Consider the following 25,059-nt stretch of genomic DNA (forward strand, 5'->3'; position numbering starts at 1 on the left):
GCTGTGGTGCTGCAGCGATGAGGTCTCGGATGGTGTGTGTTGTGTGTGGTGTGTGTGTGCCGGATGGTGTGTGAGAAAGAAAATACAGAGAATCAAACCTTATCGATAAGTTCAAGGCATTGCAACCAATAGGCATAAACGTTTCAAAGGGAGCTTTAGAATCTATTCTCTATGCTAAACCTCAAGCTATAGGCAACAACACTTAGTTAGAGTTCTTGGCGTATCCCTCCCTTTTCCTTTTTCTTCCCCTTTTTTTTCACCCGGCGTGTCAGACGCACTTCACACGCCGGATAACGCGCGTGTGTTGACAGACTAGGATGAGGGGAGGGGGGGTCCTGGATTTGACCTTGTACACAGCGTTCCTTTACTAATTCGACACGCTAACACACTTTCCCTCGTTTCAGCGCCCTACCGCCTCACACACCCTCCCCTTTAGAAGAACCGCACCTATATAGACTGTGGCGAGGAAAGCATATATCGCCTTGAAGAAGACAAGTCCACTTGTCGAAACGTTGGCTCCTGCATTCACCTTGTTCACGTTTTGCTCATCGTCTTTACGGGGATAGAAATATTCAAACGGAATGTTATCTGACTGCAGGCAAAAATCAAGGATTAAGAGGTGCCGATCGAAGCAAGCACCAAGGGATAGATGCGGAATGCGGTGCGTGTGGAGAGGAAGAGACAACGGACGAACAACGCATAAATTTCTGTTTATAGCTTAACCATACAGTTCAAAGCAACGGGACGTACTCTTTCAGAGAATTGGGGATTCGGGACAGTGAGAGAAAAATAGACATTATGCGGGTAGAAATATTACAATGGAGGTTATCTGACTGGAGGCGAAAATCAAGGATTAAGACGTGCCAATCGAGCTTAACCCTACAGTTCAAAGCAACGGGGCGTATTCTTTCAATGAATTCGGGATTCTAGTCCGTGAAAGAAAAATAGAGTTTATGCAGTAAAAATATTCAAACGGAGGTTATGTGACTCGAGGGAACAATCGAGGATTTGGACGTGCCGATCGAGGCAAGCACCAAGCGATAGATGCGGAATGCGGTGCGTGTGGACAGGAAGAACAAACGGACGAACAACGCATTAATTTCTGTTAAGAGCTTAACCCTACAGTTCAAAGCAATGGGGTGTACTCTTTCAAAGGATTTAAGATTCGGGACTGAGAGAGAAATAGACTTTATGCGGGTAGAAATATTCAAACTGAAGATATATGACTCGAGGGAACAATCGAGGATTTGGACGTGCCGATCGAGGCAAGCACCAAGCGATAGATGCGGAATGCGGTGCGTGTGGACAGGAAGAACAAACGGACGAACAACGCATTAATTTCTGTTAAGAGCTTAACCCTACAGTTCAAAGCAATGGGGTGTACTCTTTCAAAGGATTTAAGATTCGGGACTGAGAGAGAAATAGACTTTATGCGGGTAGAAATATTCAAACTGAAGATATCTGACTCGAGGGAACAATCGAGGATTTGGACGTGCCGATCGAGGCAAGCACCAAGCGATAGATGCGGAATGCGGTGCGTGTGGACAGGAAGAACAAACGGACGAACAACGCATTAATTTCTGTTAAGAGCTTAACCCTACAGTTCAAAGCAATGGGGTGTACTCTTTCAAAGGATTTAAGATTCGGGACTGAGAGAGAAATAGACTTTATGCGGGTAGAAATATTCAAACTGAAGATATCTGACTCGAGGGAACAATCGAGGATTTGGACGTGCCGATCGAGGCAAGCACCAAGCGATAGATGCGGAATGCGGTGCGTGTGGACAGGAAGAACAAACGGACGAACAACGCATTAATTTCTGTTAAGAGCTTAACCCTACAGTTCAAAGCAATGGGGTGTACTCTTTCAAAGGATTTAAGATTCGGGACTGAGAGAGAAATAGACTTTATGCGGGTAGAAATATTCAAACTGAAGATATCTGACTCGAGGGAACAATCGAGGATTTGGACGTGCCGATCGAGGCAAGCACCAAGCGATAGATGCGGAATGCGGTGCGTGTGGACAGGAAGAACAAACGGACGAACAACGCATTAATTTCTGTTAAGAGCTTAACCCTACAGTTCAAAGCAACGGGGTGTACTCTTTCAAAAGATATAAGATTCGGGACTGAGAGGGAAATAGACTTTATGCGGGTAGAAATATTCAAACTGAAGATATCTGACTCGAGGGAACAATCGAGGATTTGGACGTGCCGATCGAGGCAAGCACCAAGCGATAGATGCGGAATGCGGTGCGTGTGGACAGGAAGAGCAAACGGCCGAACATCTCATAAATTTCTGTTAAGGGCTTAACCCTACAGTTCAAAGCAACGGGGTGTACTGTTTCAAAGGTTTGGAGATTCGGGACTTAGAGAGAAATAGACTTTATGCGGGTAGAAATATTCAAACTGAGGATATCTGACTCGAGGGAAGAATCAAGGATTTGGACGTGCCGATCGAGGCAAGCACCAAGCGATAGATGCGAAATGCGGTGCGTGTGGACAGGAAGAACAAACGGACGAACAACGCATTAATTTCTGTTAAGAGCTTAACCCTACAGTTCAAAGCAACGGGGTGTACTCTTTCAAAAGATATAAGATTCGGGACTGAGAGGGAAATAGACTTTATGCGGGTAGAAATATTCAAACTGAAGATATCTGACTCGAGGGAACAATCGAGGATTTGGACGTGCCGATCGAGGCAAGCACCAAGCGATAGATGCGGAATGCGGTGCGTGTGGACAGGAAGAACAAACGGACGAACAACGCATTAATTTCTGTTAAGAGCTTAACCCTACAGTTCAAAGCAATGGGGTGTACTCTTTCAAAGGATTTAAGATTCGGGACTGAGAGAGAAATAGACTTTATGCGGGTAGAAATATTCAAACTGAAGATATCTGACTCGAGGGAACAATCGAGGATTTGGACGTGCCGATCGAGGCAAGCACCAAGCGATAGATGCGGAATGCGGTGCGTGTGGACAGGAAGAACAAACGGACGAACAACGCATTAATTTCTGTTAAGAGCTTAACCCTACAGTTCAAAGCAACGGGGTGTACTCTTTCAAAAGATATAAGATTCGGGACTGAGAGGGAAATAGACTTTATGCGGGTAGAAATATTCAAACTGAAGATATCTGACTCGAGGGAACAATCGAGGATTTGGACGTGCCGATCGAGGCAAGCACCAAGCGATAGATGCGGAATGCGGTGCGTGTGGACAGGAAGAACAAACGGACGAACAACGCATTAATTTCTGTTAAGAGCTTAACCCTACAGTTCAAAGCAATGGGGTGTACTCTTTCAAAGGATTTAAGATTCGGGACTGAGAGAGAAATAGACTTTATGCGGGTAGAAATATTCAAACTGAAGATATCTGACTCGAGGGAACAATCGAGGATTTGGACGTGCCGATCGAGGCAAGCACCAAGCGATAGATGCGGAATGCGGTGCGTGTGGACAGGAAGAACAAACGGACGAACAACGCATTAATTTCTGTTAAGAGCTTAACCCTACAGTTCAAAGCAACGGGGTGTACTCTTTCAAAAGATATAAGATTCGGGACTGAGAGGGAAATAGACTTTATGCGGGTAGAAATATTCAAACTGAAGATATCTGACTCGAGGGAACAATCGAGGATTTGGACGTGCCGATCGAGGCAAGCACCAAGCGATAGATGCGGAATGCGGTGCGTGTGGACAGGAAGAACAAACGGACGAACAACGCATTAATTTCTGTTAAGAGCTTAACCCTACAGTTCAAAGCAATGGGGTGTACTCTTTCAAAGGATTTAAGATTCGGGACTGAGAGAGAAATAGACTTTATGCGGGTAGAAATATTCAAACTGAAGATATCTGACTCGAGGGAACAATCGAGGATTTGGACGTGCCGATCGAGGCAAGCACCAAGCGATAGATGCGGAATGCGGTGCGTGTGGACAGGAAGAACAAACGGACGAACAACGCATTAATTTCTGTTAAGAGCTTAACCCTACAGTTCAAAGCAACGGGGTGTACTCTTTCAAAAGATATAAGATTCGGGACTGAGAGGGAAATAGACTTTATGCGGGTAGAAATATTCAAACTGAAGATATCTGACTCGAGGGAACAATCGAGGATTTGGACGTGCCGATCGAGGCAAGCACCAAGCGATAGATGCGGAATGCGGTGCGTGTGGACAGGAAGAGCAAACGGCCGAACATCTCATAAATTTCTGTTAAGGGCTTAACCCTACAGTTCAAAGCAACGGGGTGTACTGTTTCAAAGGTTTGGAGATTCGGGACTTAGAGAGAAATAGACTTTATGCGGGTAGAAATATTCAAACTGAGGATATCTGACTCGAGGGAAGAATCAAGGATTTGGACGTGCCGATCGAGGCAAGCACCAAGCGATAGATGCGAAATGCGGTGCGTTTGGACAGGAAGCGCAAACGGACGAACAACGCATTAATTTCTGTTAAGAGATTAACCCTAGAGTTCAAAGCAACGGGGAGTACTTTTTCGAAGAATGGTTCTTAGCGATCGTGAGGGAAAATTACACTTTATGCGAGTAAAAATATTCAAACAGAGGTTATCTGACTGGAGGCGAACATCAAGGATTAAGACATGCCGATCCAAGCAAGCACCACGGGATAGATGCGGAATGCAGTGCGTGTGGACAGGAAGAGTAAACGGCCCAACATCGCACAAATTTCTGGTAAGGGCTTAACCCTACGTTTCAGTGCAACGTGGCGTACTCTTTCAAACATTTCGACATTCGGGACAATGAGAGAAAAATAGTGTTTTTGCGGGTAGAAATATTCAAATGGATGTTATCAAGCTGGAGGCAAAAATCAAGGATTAAGACGTGCCAATCGAAGCAAAGCACCAAGGGATAGATGCGGAATGCGTGGCGTGTGGACAAGAAGAGCAAACGGCCGAGCATCTCATAAATTTCTGTGAAGGGCTTAAACCTACAGTTCAAAGCAACGGGGCATGCTCTTTCGAAGAATTGGAGATTCGTGACAGTGAGAGAAAATAGACTTTATGCGGGTAGAAATATTCAAACGGAGATTATCTGACTGGAGGAAAAAATCAAGGTTTAAGACATGCCGATTGATGCAGGCACCAATGGACAGATGCGGAATGCGGTGCGTGTGGACAGGAAGTGCAAACGACCGAACATCTCATAAATGTTTGTGAAGAGCTTAACCATACAGTTCAATGCAACGAGGCGTTCTCTTTCAAAGAATTGGAGATTCGGGACGGTGAGAGAAAAATAGACTTTGTGCGGATAGAAATTTTCAAACGGAGATTATCGGACTGGAGGAAAAATTCAAGGATCAAGTTGTGCCAATCGAAGCAAGCACCAAGGGATAAATGCGGAATGCGGTTCGTGTGGACAGGAAGAGCAAACGGCCGAACATCGCATAAATGTCTGTTAAGGGCTCAACCCTACAGTTCAAAGAAAGGGGGCGTACTCTTTAAAAAAATTGAGGCTCCGGGACAGGGTCAGCAACAATGACTTTATGGGGATAGAAATATTCAAACGGCAGTTATCTGAATGGAGGCAAAAATCAAGGAATAAGTGGTGCCGAGCTAAGCAAGCACAGGCATAGATGCGGAAAGCGGTGCGTGTGGACAGGAAGAGCAAACGGCCGAACATCGCATAAATTTCTGGTAAGGGCCTAATCCTTTATTTCAAAGAAGCGGGGCGTACTGACTAAAATAATTGGGGCTGCGGGACAGGGACAGAAAAAAATACATTATGGGGATAGAAATATTCAAACGGAGTTTATCTGACTGGAGGCAAAAATCAAGGATTTAGACGCGCCGATCGAGGCAAACACCAAGGGATTGGTGCGGAATGCGGTGCGTGTGGACAGGAAGAGCAAACGGACGAAAAAGCATGCTGGGACGCATGGAACAAGTATTGGAATCTAAGAATCGCATGATTTGAGAGTAAATGACGTGTTCCATGATTTTGCAGGGAATGCTTGTCAGTGAAATGGGCCGATATTTAAGAGGTGAATCAGTATTACCTGTTTTGTGCATGGGAACGATGTTCCCCACTTTCCAGTCGTCTGGAATAGTTACTTCGGAGAGTGATTGTAAAGACAATAAACATATATAGAGAGAGAACTTCATGTAGTCACCTGCAGAACGACACCATGACTAAATGGCGCCTTGACGCTGGCCCTGACGTCTTCTCAGCGGGTGGTCTCAACTCAACTGCAGCACGTGTTACTCCCGCAGTTTGTCGCCCTGAGGGGCAACGTTCCATCGGTTTCACTCGGCCTTTGTCTTTCAAGAGCCGCCGAGACCTGCTGGACGGCCCAGGTTTGGCTTTCATGGTCGTAGCATTCCGCTGCAGCTGCGAGTCGCGGCGGAATCATTGTACTTGTCGAAGCCTCATTGGGGATCTTGGTGCAATCCCATAGGATGTGCGTCAGGGTGGCCCTCTTCCGCTGCCACATGCGGCACACATCACTCACATATAATTTAGGGTAGAGATGAGTCATTAACACTGGGGTGGGTAAAGAGCCAGTTTGCAATTGTCTGAGCAGCACCGCCTCCGCTCGGCTCAGCCCCGGATGCGGGGGTGGGAAAGTCATTCGAGTAAGGCGGTGGAACTGTGTAAGTTCGTTGAACATCGTCATGCGGTCCTTGGAACTACACCACGTTGGACGGTCGGTTGCAGCGGCGGGGGTGGTTAGCGCTCGCGCCACTGCGTGTGCCGTCCCGTTGTGGTTATCGTGCTTCTGGGACGCATCGTTGCCCGCGTGCGCCGAGAACCACTTGATTCTAACATACCGATTCTGTCATTGCAGGTCAGCCGAGCACAGAACGCGCACAGTCTAACCACACACTTTGCCCTTTGCATAATTCCGCACTGCACTTCGCGAATCGCACAACACCATCTGGCACCCGGGGTCGGCAATGGCCAGGGCAATGGCCACCTCTTCCGCCTGACACGCCTCGCGGACCCGTAAGCTCGCCGCTGCCCTCGTAGCGCCGGATGACGCCTCGATGACGGTAGCTACGAACGCCGCGCAGTCTCCCTGGTATTCTGCCACATCCACGAACCTTGCGTGCTCGTCCTTGGCGTGAAAGTCGATGAGGGCCTTGGCCCTCACCGCTCTTCTCTCCTTGTTATACTCCGGGTTCATGTTTCTCGGGATGAGGTCCACCCGAATCCGGTGCCGGGTTCCGTCCGGGACAGAAACGTCGTTACTCGCCGCTTTCGCTCCGGGCGTGAAGCCCAAGTATTGAAGTATGCGCCTGCCAGCTTCGGTCATAGAGAGCCGCTCCAGCTGGGCGGTCCGTTGCGCTTCCGCAATTTCGTCGAGGGTATTGTGTACCCCCAGGCTCAGGAGCTTGTTGGTGTTCATACACTCGAATAGTCCCAGCGCCGCCTTGTAAGCTCAGCGTATCGGGGCGTTGATTTTATTACTTTCACATTGCATCCAGTTGTGGAAGGCTGCAACGTAGGTGACGTGGCTGATAAGAAAGGAGTGCACAAGCCGAATCAAGCTTTCCTCCTTCATCCCGGAATTGCGGCTGGCAACCCGTCTGATGAGACGTATTGCGTTGGTAATCTTGGCTGTAAGACGGGAAATAGTGTCGCCATTGCCCCGTCGCTTGTCTATAATCATGCCGAGCACCCGGATTTTGTGGACCTCCGGGATCACGTGGCCGTTCCTCGTCACGATCTTGATGGCCTTGTAATCCCTCGCTTCGCTCTTCTTACGTCTGACGTACTTCGGTGGTAACACCAGCAGTTCTGACTTGCTCGGTGAGCAGATCAAACCGGACAGTTCAGCCGGCCTTCGATCGCGTCGACGGCTTCTTGCAGCGTGCTCTCAATGTGACCACCGCTGCCTCCCGGAACCCACAGCGTGATGTCATCGGTGCAGATGGTGTGCCGGACGCCCTCGACGCGAGAGAGTCGCTTGGCCACCCCGATCATAATGAGGTTCAAAAACAACGGTGAGATGACCGAGCCTTGGGAGGTCCCGACACTACCGAGCCTCTTCTCTTGTAGCCGTAGATCGCCGGCGCAGAGCTCGTTTGTCCGCCCCGTCAGAAAGTCCTTGAGGTATTTGTACGTTCTTGCGCCCATGTTGAGTCTGGACACCTGGGCTAGGATCGCAGAGTGCTTCACTTTGTCGAAGGTGCTCTGCAGGTGCAGCCCCAGAATGGCCTTGTTGTCATTGGTTAGGGTGTCATCGTCAATTATATATTTCTTCAATAGAATCATCGCGTCTTGGGTGCTTAAGGAACGCCGAAACCCTATGATCGAACCTACACATGAGGACGTGCTGCAACACCTTGCCCACGCAGTACGTGAGCGAGATGTGCCGGAGGTTGTCCGCCTTCGGCGGCTTGCCTGGTTTGGGGATGAGTATGGTCTTGGCAGTATTCCACTGCTGGGGCAGTGACCCCGCACACCAGCACTTGTTGCAGTAACCGGTGAGGTTTTCGATGGCCACATCACTGAGGTTCTTGAGCGCTCGGTTCGAGATGTGATCCGGACCGGCCGCTGACTTGCTGTTTAGTTCGTGCAGGGCCGCTGGCACCTCCTCTACGCTGATGTCGCGTGTCAAGCTTCTCGTTGGGTTGACCGCCGTACTCAAGATGCCTTCCCGTGGGTGTAATCGGAAGGGACTTGCTTTTTATGCGTCTGATTACTTCAGTTTCCCCGTTTTCCTTGACTGCTTTGTGAATGATCTTTGCGAGGCGGTTGCGTTGGTGGGATTTTGTTTTAGTCTCGTCGAGCAGATGCCACATCAAGTTCCAGGTTTTGCCGCAATGCATCCGCCCGTCCGCAGCATTACACATTTCGTTCCATTGTTGCGTGCAGAGCAGCCGACAATGAACTTCGATGGAGCGATTCAGCTCCGCCACCTTCTTCCTTAGGCGCCGATTTAGTCGTTGCTTCTTCCACCTGTTTAGGATAGATTGCTTTGCTTCGAATAAGTGCGCGAGGCGGCTGTTAACCTTGTCGACCTGCTCACCCGTTTCTATGATTTTGGTAGCCTCCTCGACCTTCGCCGCGATGTCGGCTCACCATTCTTCTAAGTTCTCAATTTCCTGCATCTCCGTCTGTAACAGGCTACGGAAGGCATCCCAATCCGTAAAACTCTGTTTTCTGGTGTCCTTCGAGGCCTTCACCTCTTCCGGTATGATGCCCTCTACGATATAGTGGTCGCTGCCGAGCTCTGACCTCGTGTTGCGCCAGGAGATATTCCCCTTCTCGTCGTTCTTCACGAACGTGAGGTCCGGCGTCGTATCCCTGGACACAGAGTTCCCAATCCTTGTAGGATCAGTCGGCTCGGTGATGAGGGTGAAGCCCAGGTCTAATGTGTTTTGGAACAGGTCTCGCCCCTTGGCCAATTGCTTGTTATATCCCCATGCCGGGTGTGCTGCGTTGAAGTCCCCGCCGGCGACGAGCCTGCGAGTCCCCGCCACGGTGCTGGCTCTGTGAAGGAGCGTCTTGAATTTTTGCTTCCTGTGTGAAGGGCTACTGTAGACGTTAAGCAGAAAGGTGCTGTTCTTTTGTTTCTTGCCCGTAACGACCTCGATGAGAGTGTATTCAATTTTACTATTGCGCGACTCGTGCTGAATGAAGGTGAGTCCCTTGCGAGCCAATGTGCATATCCCTCTACCGCCGCTGACCGTTGGAGACTTGGCGTATACCCGGTAACCGGGTAGCGACACTGCATGAGCGCGAGTCTCTTGTATCATGATTATATCAGGCTTGCTTGCTACTTGTATTATGTGTTGCTGCAAGGCTGCCTTCTTGCTAGCGAAACCGTTACATTTCCATTGCCAGGTCACGAGACCCTTCACTGCTGTAGTTGTTCCTGTTGCTGGAGCGGCCATGATTGTTGCTGATTGTACTGCCGCGTTATTTCTTTCTCTTTCTTTCTTTATTAATACTGTTAACCCTCGCTTGAGGGTTGTTACAGGGAGGGAAAATAATACAACACAAGCAAATTTTACATTTCATAGCATGAGGTTGGGTGTTCACGATACAAAATATCAATCAAACATTCAAATTTGTGCACATCCGTCTGATCGACAACAACATCAGGTAAGGCATTCCACATTTCAATCACGTCCGGGAAAAAAGAATAATTAAAATATCAACACGTGTGTTATAAGGCTTGACGGCTCTGCTGTGGTTTATTCTCTCACTGCGATTTGCAGGGAACTGGACATATGTTTCCTTTTTTATCTTCAGAGCCCTTTGAAGTATCTGAAAAAAAAATCTTAAGTCTGGCTTTCTTCCTTCGGGTTTCCAGCAACTCAAGCCCACACGAACGCAGAATTGTTGTTACCGAGTCAGTCCTTCGATACCTTGAAGCAATAAAACGAGCAGCCATTCTTTGAATTCTTTCTAGTTTGTGTATTAGGACTTTTTGGTGGGGGCTCCAGACAACGCAAGCGTATTCTAAAGATGGACATAGGAGAGTTTTATAAGCAATTAATTTAGCATCTTTCGTTGCATGTTCCAGCTTTTTCTTCAGTGAATACAGTTTTTGTGAAGCCGTCGAGCACAGGTTATCGATATGTTTACGCCAGTGTAAGTTATGTGTAATTGTGATCCCCAAATACTTGAATGTATCTACATTTCTAAGTTTGTTGCTTGCAATATTATAAAAGAATGGTGCCACACTTTTTTTGTTAGTAACATGTGTAAAAGTCGATTTGTTGTAATTGATTTCCATGTCCCATTTTTCACACCAAAGGTGAAGGGAATGAAGAACCCGGTTAATTCTGATTTGGTCGTGAATGTGTGTTACCGTAGAATAAATTAAACAGTCGTCAGCAAAAAGCTTCAATTTCACAGGGAACTCGACAATCTCTGTAATGTCGTTAATGTAAACCAAGAACAGCAATGGGGCCAGAACAGACCCCTGGGGAATACCAGAAAGCACTTCTAACGCAGGGGACAAGCACTCGTCCACACGCACAACCTGCCTGCGATTGTGTAGGTACACTCTAAGAAAAAAGAGAGTAAAAAGTGAGTCACGGCAACTTGACTCTCTTTTTTCTTCCGAAGACCCACTTTTGCGCCAGTAGAGTCAGAAAGAAGGGTCAACATTCCCGCATGGGTCGTTTGACTCTCAATAGCACGCTAAGAGTCATGGAAGATCGCCATTCCTCTGATATTCGAGATGAGTCTGGCGAGAGAAAGATTTTAATGCAGGGGAACAAATACCAGATAAATTCTTCTGTTTTAGGCAGGCCCTCGGGTTCCTGTCCTGGTTGTAATGCCGTGTATCATTCTTTCATCCTTGTCATGTTCTGCAATTACTTCGAAGTCTATATATTGATTTTCCTTGACCATGTTTGTTGATACCTCACACGCTTAAGCGATAGCTGGATTCCCATGATAAGGAAAACTTGGATTTGTCACACTGGATTCTGACCATAAGTAAATCTAAAAAAAAGTATTGGCTACTAAAGAGAGCACAGCAAATAGATAAGTTCAGTAGGTGCAGTCAACAGTGTCGATTGTAAATGTAATTTCGCGACTTAAACTAAATTTGGAAGATTTAAGTTCCAAAATCAATATCTTGTGATGAGGCGCACGGTAATGGAAAGCTGCAGATTTATTTTCAGCAGCTCGGGTTATTTAACGTGTACTGAATGCACGGTTACGCGCGTTTTCGCATTCTGCCCTCGTTGGAATGTGACTGCCGCGGTTGTGATTGGACCCGTCACCTCGAGCTCAGCAGCGCAACACCAAAGCCATTGGGCTACCGCAGTGCGTTGCGTTCCGCGGCCAGAAACAAATATTAGCGTACGCAACACTGCTTTGAAACCCCCTAGAAATATAAAAACAAAAATACAGCAGTTTCGCCCCAACGCTGCATGAACCACTGCACGAACTATTGCTCGAACCAAGGTTCGTTGTTTCATCGGCTCCATAAACTGCAGTAAACATTCGCTTACTCCTTAAATTAGGAAGCACTGGCTCACGCGCGTACGTGCAAACAACAGATCTCACTCAATGACGGCGAACACTCGCTGTCAAAGCGTTGGCGTGACGAAGGGCGCGAACAGAGCGGACCGAACGCTTCTGCTGCCTCTTCCGTCAAAGCGTCTCCGCAAAATTGCGTTATCTGAGCGCCCCCCCCCCCTCCCCTCAGCTTTGCGTCCATAGGAAATTATCACCAAAACAGAGCGAGGGTGGCGCAAGACCGGGCTAGAGCAACGGCTAGAGGAGGAGGAGCGCGCTAAACTAGCGCATCCCTCTCCCCGCTTGCGCGCGTTTTATCACGTGACCTCCTATAGATACTTGGGGCGCCCATTGAGCCCGGCTCAGCCTCAAACACTTCCTTTAACGCGCACAGCCAACGGCGCGGGATAGGATCTTATCGCACTTGACTTCATACGAAAGCTCACGGTAACACCGACAGATATATTTCGACGGTTGTGTCCATATAATTGCTATCGCAAAATTCGCAATAAATAGAAATTTTCACTAAGGACCAACCACGCTGCTTCTCCATGTCGTGACAGAACGGTGAACGGTAGTTCTAGAAAATGTGTTGCTAAATCTCCGCCAAATGACTACGCTCGCATTTGGTGACAACGGCACACAGACGCAAGAACTTGTGGAGGAAATACCGGAGTTCTGGCAGCTTCAGGTGCACTAGATCATTCAGTAACATGGGCGGCTTTGTAGTTCTACCTCACATCAGAGCAAACTGCACTCGACAGAAATAAAGGGCAGCCGCACCGTTAGAGCTAAGCAAATTAAGGACAATTACGCCGCGTCTTCACACTTCGAGCATGCTCCGACAGCCCCCCGATAGATATTTCAAACGTAACCACGCTCGGACGAGCAAATTTTGCTTCTGCCAAGTGAACGTAGCGGGTATTTCAACACGCGTGTTAAATTCATGGCTGTTTCATTCGTGCACATTACTTAAGTGACGTAAAATTATCAGTGAGCAAAACACTTTTTATTTCAACGCGAGGAAACAAAACCGAAACTAGCGCAACTGTTTTGCTCAGTTGTGCAGATACAAAATGATCCAAAGCCGAAGCCGTCAATAGCATGACGCCATTTTAAAGTTGCGATGTATCACGCGCGAGTGCGTTGTCGTTGGGTGGTACTGAAATCGCTGCGTTAGGGGCGACTGCAACCAAGCGTTGCGGCAAGTTACGGTGGGAGCTTCTGTGCGTGCTGTGTGATTGCGAGGAGGGGACCGCCGCCAGCAGCAGCGTATCGCCGATTTCGTCTTTCGGTTTGCACTGCATCTTTCATTGTGATATGGGAGATCGCAACGGACAGAGACGACCAGATGCATACGAACCACTACCAGTGGGGACCTGTGACCTGTGCCATATTTCTCTTAACGTCTCAGGTAAGCATATCAGCTTTTGTTCCGAGTTTACAAACGGCGCGGACTCGGCCCTTCCGGTATGGCTACATTTTGCGCCACGTTTCTCTTGGCAGTTCACAGATGTTTCTTGGGCATGCGTGCGCGTATGTATGCGAAAATACTACTGGCAGACGGAAGCCTCAGGAGAGCATCTGAAATTATTGCAAAGCTGTACTGCCAGGAGAAACACCGTTCTTAACGACTCCGGTGACGAGTGGCCTGTCGCATCGAAAAATCCGTATAATATCAAGTACTGCGTAACTTGAAGTGTAGATACAATACTAGCACCAGTGTGACTTTCGCTGGCGAAGACAGGTAGTCGAAAAGACAGCTTGTGTATTCTGAAGATTTACTAGCGCTTTAGGTATATTACCGCGAATAATAAAAGCGCTACAACGCTGTATGGCAGTGTCAGGCGATGTGGCAGCACAGATATCTTAAGAGCGGTAAAGCGGCTGCAGGCACAAGCGAACAGACACGACGCTTTAAAAGCGCTGAAACAGAAAAAAATTTATGTGCATTTGGCTGTAAGCAGAAAACACAAAACACGTTAGCTGACAATCTAAGCCGATGTATAATGTTATTATTTTTTATGTAATCTTTATTTTCATGGTGGTAAATATTTAAAAGCATGAATTTGCTGCAACCTTTATATAGTAAATCCTACTAGGCGTACAAAACCTGGCTGTGTTATGCACAGAAGTTGTGGTATTCCTACTGGATTTTCTATTTTGAGTCCGGTGTTTTATGAAAAAGAGGGTCTTTTTATTTGTAGTCTTATGTTAGTGCAGATATTTGGCAAGCAGAAATGAATTGATTGCAAAGTGGTACCTCCTGGTGATCATATAAACTCAAGTTTATCCTGTCTTGGCTATTGTAATGTGCATATAACAATTTTAAGTATACACTGCTGTAGTTGGCTTAGTCACTGTCGCGTATTTTGTAAAAGCAGAAGGCTATGATTATTTTACTGTTTTCATGCAGAAATACCTTTCTTTCTTGTATCAAGAAACGTTCACAGCATTGAATGAAATGAAGTGTGGTGTATTATTCTACTAATTTAATAAAGGGAATTTCGTCTGCACTGCATCAGAGATTAGTTTACTTTCTTTTACTAAACAATGCGTTATCTCCTCTGCTACTGCTGTTCTGTGTATTTTTGTAATTTTGAAATGTACTTTATTTTAGGTATTCAAGAAATGCCAACATCCAGAAGACGCCATCTTATCCAGCACGTTATGGGTGAGACAGATCGTAGCAGGCACTTTCGCATATCTCATTAGCATATGATGCTATTTGTTGTAATTTTTGTGTTCACTTTCCTGGCCTCTATTCATTTCAGCATTATTGTGCAAAGGGTAATACTTTTACATAGAGATAGAGTAATTGTCCAAAGGAGAGACATGGCTGGAGGAGACGGCACACATAAGCCTCCTTTGTTCGTATCTCTATGTTGCGCAGTTACTCTGTCATTGTCTACCAACAAGGCCAAGTTCTTCATCAGCTACATTTACTAATTCTCCGTTATTACAATTTCATTGATACAACATTGAAAGTACAGAGGTACACAGGAAGACAGAGACTTGAAATGATGAAGAGCCATAGAACAAGGAGCATCGCTGAAGCCAATGTTTCGACAAAAAGAAGGAGATAAGTTTTCTTGTCAAAACATTAGCTCCAGTAAAATTTCTTGTTCTATCACTATTTATGATTAAAAGACAGCATTATTGCTCTTGCTGAAGTATTATGCATTATGGAATAAAAATTAGCAGGGTTAAATGTCAGGAATGTGAAATTTCTTGTGTATTTTAATGCTACAGCGAAAGCCACAAAAACAAGATGTAGATGATGATGATGAAAAACTTTATTTATCCCTCTTTAAAGGGAAGGGGGCAATGGAATAGAGGATGGGGGGAGGAACTACTTGAAGTAGGCCTCCTTTATCCTCTCAGCCCACTCCAGGATGGCCTCCTGAAGATCGGGCCTGGAGCTGCGCAAGGCAGCCTCCCACTGCTCCTCACTAGATATTAATTGCTTGAGGAAAGGGGGAAGGGGGTGCTTAGGGCACCCCCACATGATGTGGTTTAAGTCTGCTGAGAACCACATTGTTATTTGTCACTACCCAGTTTGGCCAGCTTTATCAGAGCATGCACTTTGTTGCATTATCGACCACTGGAATTCATTAATTGAATTGCTTCGTGATTACTTATATTTAGAGATGCTGAACTTGTTTTAATGCAGCTTAACATAGTGCGTGTAAAAAATATACAATGACATTTTAAGAGGCTTGCAGTTGACTAGCAGATCATTTGATGGTATGAGCTCGGGTTTCCACTGAGCTTCCATGCACAAATCGGATGCACATTCTCTTTTTTTCATTGCTTGGATTTTCATAAGCATAAGTACCATTTCTTCTTTGTCGATGTTCTAGTTGTGTTGTAGGACCTAACTGTTTACATTTATTTGTATTGGTATCCATGTTACACAGACAGCTTAATTTTTCTTGTAAATTGTGACATGGTAGGACTAAGAGCATTTGTGCAAATTTGCTGCAGGTACACTCTGGTCGCTCCCGCCCCTGCATCCTACCACCACTGTGTCCTGACTACGTCCACTAGAGAGTTCGAAGCCTTTGGCGGCTCCTGCCACTGCGTCCTGCCACCACCGTGTCCTGACTACGTCCACTAGGGAGTTGGCAGCCTTCGTGATGATGCCAAGCAGGCTGGAAGCCGACAGAAAGATTAAGGTAAATACATGTGATTAAGTGGCAATTTTTTGAGTGAAGTGGCTTGTAGCCACTCAGCAATGAAAGAGTTAACTTCAAAGCAGTTTAGACTCCCTGCTATCTGTGCAGGGATGCTCAAGTCCATGCAGTTTGCCTTAGCCGCCAAAAGGCTATGTGGATTACACGAAACGCGCTGCAAATTTTGAAACCAGTAGGAGACCACTTGTAAAATTTTTTTTTCTTGCTTAACAAAAAACTGCTTTGATAAAGCTTTAGCAATCTAAAAACAATACAGTGTACACTCATACATGGTAGTGGGCATAAATTTACTAGGACTGCCTCAATAGTAAGTATGCCGATAAACACACCAAAACTGACTTTTTTTGCTAGTTCATCCTCATCTCTGTGCACTGCTGCATAATTTATGTTCCTGAAACCAGTTTTTGCATGCAGCACAACTCGTAAATATAAGGATTACATCAATTTGCAGCTTTTGGTGTAAGCCAGATTCATGAAAATAAAGTTATTAGGCCATTTTGTCCATTTTTAATGACCCATAATAAACTGAGCAATGGCTAATACGCAGTTCAGTTTTTGGTGTAAGGCCTCTCTTTATTGTCCTGAAAAATTTGGCCCCCTTAATGAAGGAACCAATTTTTCTGCTATGCCTTTTATGATGCATAGATTGGTGCATTACACGAAATCTCACTTAGTGCTTGCGCCAGTAAAAAAACTTTTTAAGTTAAGTATTTTTTGAAATTAACATTTGTGCTATATTGAAGGGCCTCCAGTTTTTCAAAAAAAAATTTCAAGTGGTCGTGTGCCAGGTTGGTACAGCTCGCATGGAATAGCCTACTTACACAAATAGGGAGGGCCATGCCCTCCGTGGTTGCTCAGTGGCTATGGTGTTGGGCTGCTGAGCACGAGGTCGTGTGATCGAACCCCGGCCACGGCGGCCGCATTTCGATAGGGTCGAAATGCGAAAACACCCGTGTACTTAGATTTAGGTGCACATTAAAGAACCCAAGTGGTCGAACTTTCCGTAGTCCTCCACTACGGCGTGCCTCATGATCAGAAAGTGGTTTTAGCAAGTAAAACCCCATAATTTAAGTTTTTTTAGGGAGGGCGAAGTAAACTTGACTTTATGTTAAGATACTATTATTGATCTACAAAAGACAAAATGAAACATTCCACCCTATAAGCAGCTCTTCACACTCATTTACACTTTTGCACATTTTTATACCTGAAGTCTGGTGGCTTGTGTCTGTTTTCATTATCTGCTATGTGCCGATGGTAAACTTCAGGTTTGCCCTATGGCGAAGAATATTGTGGTGCTTATAGATATCGATCTATGTTTTTCAGGTTGCCGCGAAATTTTACCAAAGCTGTACCACACACTCGGGCCAGGCCCTTTGCAAACGGCGTATAACCAGGCTCAACGCATGAGTGTCAAGTGAGTCCGGAGATCAAGGCAACCTGCTGTGCAACCAGCGTGCAACCTTTGGTGACTCCTCTACATGTTCCACCTATTTCACAGCTGCACCTCAGCTGCAACTTATCCAAACAGCATCACCAACTGTGGTCACTCATCGAACCATGGATGAATGTTGGGGTGGAGTGATCTGAAGACATTCCATTTGTATCTTCAAATTCTTAGCAAATACTTGTGGTATTATAATTAATATGTGTCTGTAGTGCCTAGTTTTTAATGGTTCCTTTCTATTAGAATTCTCACCATCGATTCCTGGTATTATAATGTATGTCTTTATGCCCAGTTTTTCGTAGTTGTTTCGTACTTGTGTATGTAATTGATAGGTTCATACTTGTTATACAGAAGGCTAAAATGCAAACTTACAGCATTTTTTTTCTTTCTTTTGATAATCTACAGCACTGCAAAGTGTTCAAGAAATGTAACCTAACGTGGGCTCTCGTGCAGGAAAATTTTAAGAGCAATATAGAGTACTTATTTCAAACACCCATTATTCTTGGAAAAGTCAAGAATATAGGAGCACAAAAAAGAAAATATTAAACTAGAGAAACATGAGTTCCCCTCATAAGTCTGATAATGCGACTTCCTTTCGCTGCAAAGATACCGGTAATGTACTCGCATACAAGGTTTCAAGCAAGAAAGCTATGATGCCCTTGGCATTTCTCAGTGCCTATTTGCCACACTGACGAATGTCAAAGGCATCGTAGGTTTCATGCACACATTGGTTGTGTTACACTTTTGAGTATTGCATTTCTCAAACACAAAGGTTTACAGCAGTGCTTTAAATAGCAAGTGCATTTCCTAGTTTATTAGTGCAAGAGTAACAGTACAGATCATGTAAAAATTATTTTACAGACTATATGTGCGTGGATGCACGCTTCTGATGACATAGCAGTGACATGTTCGTGGGATGAATGTCTTTATTTCAGATTTAAATATTGGCTTCCAGGTCTGGGTTAGTCTCTTACACTGAGTAGTCTAGGTGAGAGCCCATTTACTAGAGAAAGTGAATTAAACTAGGAATTATAAACATCAAAAGATCTTGTTTAGGTCACCAATAAGACAATCAGCAAGGTTCTTTGGTTATTCATTTCCAAATTTGTGAGGATATATTTTATGACTGGTTTCAATATTGTGAGAACAAATATTTGTTTATTGTCACACTAGAGTTGGCTGCCCCCATTTGTATACAACCCCTTTACAGGCTAAAAATTCAGTGTGTTACCCTATTTACTCGCATAATTGACTCAAATTCAGGGGTGCGATCATTACGCTGGTTAAATTTCCCACAAAAAGAAAAAATATATTATCTGGCATTTACTACGGGATGACAACAGGTCAACAAATAGGCGGCTGCCGCTGTATGTAGTGCAGGACACGAAAAAAAAATGGTGGCCGGCAGAGCAAGCCGAACGCACCGAATGCATTTTTCTTCTCGTGAGTACATTACAGTGCATTCAAACAGTTTCTTCCATATTAGTAATGAATAATATCGGCAAGTTTGCGGCAATAACATAGCCATGCCCACTTTGAGGGGACAGAAACAGATGGGCGCGCTTAGCTGCCAGTGACATAGGAACACATAGTGGGCATGCTGTGGAAACTGCGGCATTTGTCTTCACCACTATCCTAATGTGGCACGTTTCCGCTAAGGGTGGGCGAATATCTTAGCCGCGTTACAAACGTCGGTGTATGAAGAGGGTACACTTCTAACGTATCAGTGTAAACGTGGCTGCTATCATTGCCGCTCGCGATTTGTTGCGTGCCCACAATTGCAGATGAGAAGTATCGAAAGACGCCTTTTTTTTGTTTTTGTTGACCACAACAATTATAAAGCCTACACATAATAAAGGAAAGTTTGGTTGTAGCTTTTTTTTGTCGTAGAAGTGCGGAAAGTGAAGAAAGGAATTAAATGGGGCATCTGCTTAAGAAAGTTTTTTGCATGCAGACTGCTTGGTTTGCCTTGAAGAGTCGTTCGCATAGCAGTCGAGAGATGGTAAGCGCGACCATTATTAGCTAGATTTGGCACATGACACATCGCTGCGGCAAGTTCGGGGTGAAATCATTACATGGGAAATAAAAAAAATCGAATTTTGACGACAAAATTTAGGAGTGCGATCATTACGCGAGTGCAATCATTATGCGAGTAAATACGGTAATAGGCTGTTTTTGGTTTTGTGCACTCTATGTTAAGGGATGCAAATGGTGACATACAACAGAATGCAAAAATGACTAATGAATTCAAGCAGGGCATGGGGCTTTTTAGGCAGATGCGTGCGTGTGCTACTTATAAAGCTCCCCATGGTATGCCTGAAGGCATTTTCTAACACTTTGGTAGAATACACTGACACCCCCTTATTACCTCTTCGAAACAACTTTTTTATATATTTGTACTAGAGATTTGAATATACTGTCATTCATAAAGTTTTATTAGATTTGAATTGTCATTTATTTTTGTGTACCTGCTGTTTTTCAGTTATGTCCTACACAGTGGCAAAATATTTTTGTGGGCACTTTCCTGTGTATAAAATTTTCAGAAATAGCTTCATGCTGTATCTTATTTAGCTATTCGTATACTGCAAAGTGGTGATACCTATCCAAACGGCTTGCACAATTGCTGGAACTATGCAAAATATATATTAGGCCACATAAATTATTTTACAGATTGCAATTTCAATTAGATATCAGCATTCTGCATATCTTGAAGAGTACGTATGCCAAATTTCGAAGTATAGGACAACTATAAGTGCATAAGGTTATTCTCATGCTATCGTGAGAAAATGTTTTTGAAGTATATTCAATAGTTTTTTTTCACAATAGCATGAGAAGTATGCAAGATTAGTAGGCAGGCCTTTCTGCCTGCCTACTAATTTTGCATACTTTACATGCTCTTTGAATAGATATCGGCACTTTGCAGTCTACAAAAAGCTGAGGTAGCTACAGCACACTGCTTTTTGTGAAAATTTACACAAGAAAGTGCCTGCAAAGGTCAGTGTATTTTCCCATTGTGTAGGACATAACTCAAGAAGCAGCTAAAGAAATACTAATGACATATATGACATCTGCATGAAGAACTCTACAATTTGCTCTCTTTTCAATCCTCTAGTACGAATAATAAGACTGTTTCGAGTAATATTCAATCAGCAAAACATGCCCCTTGCTATAGTGACCTACAACATAGAAACGCAAATTGAACGCAAGTCTTTTTGTTGAAGCGACTCTGGGCTGTCTTCCCAAGGGCTTCTGTTAAACACTGAAATTTCCTGCATTTACCAGAAGTGCAATATTAAAATGTTTGTGTACGTGCAATTGGTATTGGCAAACTAACAGAAAAAAAGACAGTTCTGTGAAATGAAGAATTGACTGTAACTTTGTTCGACATTTACATTTTGACTCCATATCTTTGTTTTGTGCTTTGTACTGAGTGTTTCAGCAGTGACTGCCGCTAAAAATTGAACATAACTGCTTCATGACAATGCGACAATTTTCGCTAACAGAAATTTATAGCAGTGGCAAGCATTATAATTACCGTACTCAATAACGTCTAGTTTGTAAGAACTCAGACTAGCACCAGTTCCGAGATACACAACCCAAAAAGACATGATCAAATAGGTTTATCTTCCACACAGAATTGTCCCATAAAGCTTACAAAATGTTTTGTGGCTAAGTAATATCTGCAACAGCAAAGCATGTTCCACCAAGTATGGCGATAAATATTTCAGAGCTGTCAGTCTGAGGACTCCTACAAACTAACAATACCTTCAGCACTGACTAGCCTCAATAATAGGATGTCAGCCATTTTGCTGAAATTAATAAAACTTCAATTATTGTGATCTTGTTTACGAAAACATTTGCAATTGTAATTCATCTCTAGTATCTGTCACTTTTGTAATTATTTTCCAATTAGTTTTTCAGACTACAATTTTTGGTAAGGTATTCATTGCAAAAAGATCTAGTACATGGCACTTAATAATAAAGGCACTGGTCATCGTAGACTTTCTGTTGCACAGCTGTTTCTTGAAATCTGAAGGGATGTACCCGCCTCCTTATGTTAGCTAGAAACGGAAATCTGTCAGTATGTTTTGTTTAAAATACAGCTGATCAACCCGATAGTTAGGCTGCTTGCCAAATATAAATTATAACGATAATAGTGAAGGACCATAATAACAGAGTGATGCTGACTCATAACTATGTCCAGCTACATCCACGCAGCTGTGCCATACAATGTGCATGTGTTCAGAAGAGCCAAATGCCCCAGAGAGAAAGCAACAGTAACTCATTGTTTGTCATCTTGTTCAAGCAGATTATGCGCTAGCTGTAATTTATGCTCAGTAAATACATAAATCAGTCATGTCAGGTGTCTTACTTTAGGTTGCAAGTTCGAAGTTCTTGTAATCTTGCTTGTTTTTATTTTGTTTTCTTTGTGAGAATGAGTGACTTGGTTGCCTTCGCACATATTCTCAAAACTGTTTCATCACTGGGAATGAGGAAATTTAATTTGCATATTAAATTCCCAGTTACTAATTTGGTCGGCTTTGAGCTTAATTCTCTTATCTTTTATATGTGTATCTACCAAGTAGTCTTATCGTTCATTGAAACATATCCATGTAATGCAGAGAGGGCACCCAAATTATAAATATCTCTTCTTGCTTTCTACCCTGCTCTGGTGTTTTCAAAACCTAGCATTGGTGCAATGGCCTGTCTGCAGAAAAGTAGTAAAGTGGCTAAATTTAAAGGTCAACAACATAATTAAGATACAAAGCAAAAATATAAGTTCGCAATTGTCCCCTATAACGAGAGTTCTGCTTAGAATTGAAAAAAAAAATTGACATCCTGCTGTGGTGTGAGAATTGCTTTGGGTGCCAAGGGGACTACGTAGCACCTGTACTAGTGTATACAAAGCAAAAAAAAGATCACTCCAGATTGGAGCGGCAGTGGGAAGTCAAGCACAGATGCTTTATTTCACGTACCATTAATGTGGTTTATCTTCTGCTCCTGTTGTATGGGAATGCATACATTGGGAAGACAATCCTTTGCGCCATTGTTACCTTAGCGGGACACCAGAGAAAGGTAGAAATCGAGAACAGGTATTCACACTTGGTTGCCCACAGTGTGTTATTTGGATGTGTTTCACTCTACAAAAGACTACTGTGGTAGGTAATCATAATGACAAAGACAAAAGAATTAAAAGAGGTATGTGTCCGTCATCCGTCCATGACCTCCAGTGTTTATAGAAACACTTCTTTGTGTATATGTGCCAAGCCGTAGGGAGGCTTTACGTAACTCAGTCATGCTTGCTAAGCTAAAGATTGGAATAAGGAAAATCACAAGAACATTGTATGAGTGATTTATAAATGTGGCACCTAAAGTAACTTATTCATGTATGTCCTGAGGATAGATTACAGCCAGTGCATAATGTGCTCTTACAGGATGACTTGTGATGAGTAAAAGAAGCCTTCCTCACATCTTCCTCTTTGTTTCTTTTGGATCTTTGTGCACTATGTGTATTGTTACAGTTGCGTGCATGCAGCTGGGTATAGTTTGTTTATGTGTTCTGCTTCCTCTCTTGTACTCATCATTCATGCGCTATCTTTGCCGTAACAAAATACAGCTGCCTGTGCTACTTATTTTGTCAACGTGTTTGCATTATGGAAAGTTTTGTATTAGCGGTTATTTCTACCTGTGAAATTGTCTGTGTCAGCTATTTTACTTAGTCTTGCAAAAGTATGCTTCTCAAGATAAATAAATGATCAGTGTAAGTGTTGCTGTGTTTGTTTGTAATTTTGTCAGTTATGAGGTTTTTATACACTGTTGCATGTTGTATGACAGAATAAAATTGATGCACAACTTTTTAATGTGGTGTTTTTCAGATCAATTTTCATCACGCTGACATGCACAAATTGTGTGGGAAAAAGTGCCAACAAGAGTACCATAAGGTAAGACAGCTGTTTTTACTATTAGACTGGATTATCAATTGCCAACCAGTTGTTTTCAGCAAGCATAGCATAATGCATAGATAATGTAATCTAAGTTGGAATATTGTTTTTATTGCACTTCATTATATGGGTCTCCTTTATACATAAGTGCAGCCTCTCTTATTTTTTATGTGTAGCTTACTTGCTTAGAATGTTAAGTCGTAAGTTAAGTCTTTTAGAACAGGGAAATAGGTTGAACTTATAATACTTTGACATATTATAAGAGACTTGTGCGGTGGTGAATTAACCTTCTACATTACATATATTACATATAAGTTACATAATATTTTGGGGTCTCATTATGGTTCTGAGTGGCATTGCAGTGTCATGCATATGCAGCTGCAGGCTACATATTGGATATTTATTTAAGACTGTTTTGCTTAGTTGGCTATTGATTCCAGTTTAATGGTAAAGAGAACTGTCTTGCTTTCATAGTGATTCTGTGCTGACTTATACATTTGAATTTTCCAGAAGACAGTAACAAAGATTGATGAAATATTAACTTTTTCTTGCTAACCTGCCATGTGCTTTTTGTCAAGTTTACTGTGGATTCTTTGTTATCCTATGTTGTCTTTTCATAGTAGTCTTCTTGAGAACTAGCCGTAGTCGTGTGTACTTACAACAAGAGTTGTTGACACATTTTGAAAAGCGGCTCGACACTGCCATCCAAGAGTGAAACGACTTACATAGATTAGTTACCTTACTTTATTTGCAAGAGGCCGGCACCACGCACTAAGGGTAACTTGACACACATGCTGGAGTCATCAGACTCATCTAGCATAGTTACCGGAATCATTCTTGCAGTGTTCACGTGACACTTTATCTTGAGTCGTTCGACTCATTTAGAATTGTTAACGGACTACCTCAGCACTAGTCTTGTAACCCTTTTGAGAGGGTATAGGCGACTATTACAACAGAGTGTGCATGACTATTGTGTGCGGAGTCACGTGAACACCTTGTATTGAGCACAGATATTCTTGGGACTCTCTGCCAAAAGAGAGTTCGGGTGTCTCCCACAAAGTGAGTCGTATACGTGACGAGTCCAGACTCTTCGAAAAGAGTAAGGGATACTCTTTTTTTTCTTAGTGTGTAGGCTTCAATCCATTTTAGAATAGTGTCATTTATTCATGCTTTTTGTAACTTGAAAAGTAATTTATTGTGCGAAACTTTGTCGAACGCTTTCGCAAAGTCTACGCAGATGACGTCCATTTGTTCGTGGGCGTCTATAGCTGAAGTAAAATCATGAATAGTTTCTAAGAGCTGGGTTACTGTAGAAAGTCCCTTTCGGAAACCATGTTGGTGCTGATAAAAAAGTCGTTATTTTCAAGTCGTTATTTGCTGTATTACGTTCGTTAACTGCTGACATGTCCGCTCGATGGCGGCGAACCTGTCGTTAATCATCGTGGTGAACGTTGTCTTAATATAATCTTCGAGCCCGTCGAGGTGTTCCTCGATTTGGTCGACCTTGTCTTTCAGGTTGTCCACCCGGTCGT

The 25,059-nt window shown here is 43.8% G+C and overlaps 1 protein-coding gene and 1 long non-coding RNA gene across 2 annotated transcripts in view; one reads left to right on the forward strand and one right to left on the reverse strand.

Moving 5' to 3' along the window:
• The window catches only part of LOC139047299 (uncharacterized), a 1,527,628-nt gene that overhangs the window by 112,455 nt on the left and 1,390,114 nt on the right, over positions 1-25,059 (reverse strand). The window lies entirely within an intron of this gene.
• LOC139047300 (uncharacterized) lies at positions 13,195-17,587 on the forward strand. Its single transcript, XR_011507081.1, has 4 exons — positions 13,195-13,359; positions 14,566-14,619; positions 15,933-16,123; positions 17,465-17,587. It is a non-coding gene; the product is annotated as an uncharacterized lncRNA (long non-coding RNA).

The sequence above is a fragment of the Dermacentor albipictus genome, chromosome 7 (assembly GCF_038994185.2).
Source record: "Dermacentor albipictus isolate Rhodes 1998 colony chromosome 7, USDA_Dalb.pri_finalv2, whole genome shotgun sequence".
Lineage (NCBI taxonomy): Eukaryota > Metazoa > Arthropoda > Arachnida > Ixodida > Ixodidae > Dermacentor > Dermacentor albipictus.